General features: G+C 40.5%; 1 protein-coding gene across 3 annotated transcripts in view; it reads right to left on the bottom strand.

Moving 5' to 3' along the window:
• The window catches only part of LOC121683762 (chloride channel protein 2-like), a 92,937-nt gene that overhangs the window by 26,593 nt on the left and 63,844 nt on the right, over positions 1 to 2,500 (bottom strand). The gene's annotated exons all lie outside the window — the stretch shown is intronic.

Raw genomic sequence — 2,500 nt, 5'->3', positions numbered from 1 at the left:
TGCTAGCATTATTCAAAATGTTACAAATGTAGCAGCTTTAACGTCCTACGCTCTCAGCACTTCGGTGCAGGATTATGAAATCCGATATCCGATAACAGTTTGGACAATTTTCAGCAGAGCTTCCAAAGTGTGAAAGACCTTGCTAGTGGAAAAATGAAAGAAAACAACTCTGAAACAGATATTCCAAGCAAGACATCACCCAGGCCTACCATTAGATGTACAGCAGAGACTTCCCCCACAGGCGGTGATAACATCTCACCAAGAACGCTGAATAACATCAACAACATTAAAGAAAACATCCACACTCTCGAAAGAGAATTTGTTGAACTCAAAGAGATGATGTCTCTTCAAAGACATGTTTCTGTTCAACAAAAGCAGTTGCAATCCGTTCAACCAGGTGATGAACTGTGGACTATGGTGAGACAGCAGCGGGACGAGATTAGAGAGCTACATGGTGCCCTCAGAGAGCTAGAAGAGGACAACAAATGTCTACGGGTGGAACTGCGCAGGATGAAAGAGCTCAAACACTCTAGAATGAGAGCTAGAATGGACACTGTATGTCGAGAATGGAATGAGATGAAACAGACTTTGCCAAAACACCAGGCCTGCGTAAATCTATCCACACCATCCACCGAGACATCAACACCACAGAAGAAAAGGTAACCCGGGAGATGAATTCTTGCATTTCCCAAAAGACTTTCCAAAATGGTAACAACCTGCCAAATGAAAACATTAATTCAGATGCGGACATGATAGATACTTTATTGATCCCCAGGGGAAATTCAAGGTCTCGGTAGCATACAGACAACACACACACATTCACTAACAGCAGAAACAGGACATTTTGCTTCTATGTGACTCAAATGGGAAATATATAAATATGAGGCGACTTTTCCCATCATCAAAAGCTGTGCAAATCAGAAGTCCAAGCACAACCTCTACGACAGAGTATTAGGGCCACACATGAAGAAAAAAATATTTTTTGCCATGACGAGATTAAACTCGCCATGTCGACATTAAACTCGACATTTCGAGAATAAAGTTGAAATATCATGTCGACTTTAATCTCGACGTGTCGACATTAAACTCAACATTTTGAGTTTAAAGTTAGTTTGGAGAGAGAACCACCGCTCGGGACGATTGAAAGGGAGGGCGAATGAAACATTGCAGTTTTCTTCGAGTGCAACAATGATTAGACATAGGCTAGGCCTACATCATGTGGACAAAACATAGAACATAGGCCTATTAACCTCCGTTGCTCAGCCAAATAGGCTACTTTCCTGTTATCACGGAGTTACGTATAAATGCCATGGTCAAAAGTAAACGTCATTAGCGGTTTATTTATTTATTGTAGGCCTATTATTAAAGAGTGTTTTTCATCTAAAGGTTCAACTTCATGCTTATGCACTACAGTAGACTAGGTATACTAAGTGCTCTCCCCAATCCCAGACTTTCACATTGCTTGTTTGTTTGTAATGGATGCAAAACAGCCTATTGCTGAATGTCTATGAAGGGACGAATGAAGCTGTCCTCCTGACCAGGCAACCCCATTTTAAGTAAATGTACACATATTCCCTCACGGGATCAAAAGAGTATAGGCCTATATACTTATACACATCTGGGTTTATAGCCTCCTGTATGTATTGCAGGTGATACATGAAAAAGCAGTTTTAGAAAAATGAGTTTTGCCATGTTAACCTATGGAGAGTGACGGCCTGTGGGTCATGAAGGGCAGTTATTTGGATGTGCGGTGGCCTTACCCACGTAAAACAGAGTGAAATAACATTTTGTAGCCTACTATAGAAACATTATATCATTGGAAACATGTATTATTCTAGCTATATAATAGTGCATGGTATAACCGCGAGATACAGCGCTTTACGATGACGGCAATGAGTTAAAAGAAGACGCAATCTACAGTAGCCTATCTGGATATCTGCAATCTAGCAATCTATCTGAAATAACACCTATTTGAAGTAGGCCTATTATTCATGTCACATATTGTGTGTTAGTGTAGGACTGGGAATCAAAACTAGGAATCAAAATTTTAACTTTTGAACGATTCCGGGAAAATTGCAAAGATAGTCCCGGTTCCAACCAATACTCGATATTCGATACCCGAGCCTATATGCAATATATACAACTTTAAAGAAATTCCAACCCCCATCAAAATTTGGCTAAAAATAATTGACTCCGTCATTACACCAATCCTCCTGTATGGCTCAGAAATTTGGGGTCCAGCTTTACTGCGATCAAAAAAATCTTGGGATAAATCTGTTATAGAAATCTTACACATGGAGCTGTGCAAAATCCTCCTACATGTACATTGAAGTACACCCAACCATTAGCCTAGAAACCTAGATTGATGGCAGAGTTGCAATGGTTTGGCTTGAATTCCCTGCTACTTGCTGTTGGCCAACAGTGTGACACGAGTTAACCTTGTTTTAAGATGGCAAAAGTTTGAACTAGCCAACTAGCTCCGCTGGTGGGAAAACGCATG

The sequence above is a fragment of the Alosa sapidissima genome, chromosome 15, assembly GCF_018492685.1.
Source record: "Alosa sapidissima isolate fAloSap1 chromosome 15, fAloSap1.pri, whole genome shotgun sequence".
Classification (NCBI taxonomy): domain Eukaryota; kingdom Metazoa; phylum Chordata; class Actinopteri; order Clupeiformes; family Clupeidae; genus Alosa; species Alosa sapidissima.
Note: the sequence above shows the minus strand (reverse complement) of the source record. Positions and strands in the feature narration are given on the sequence as shown.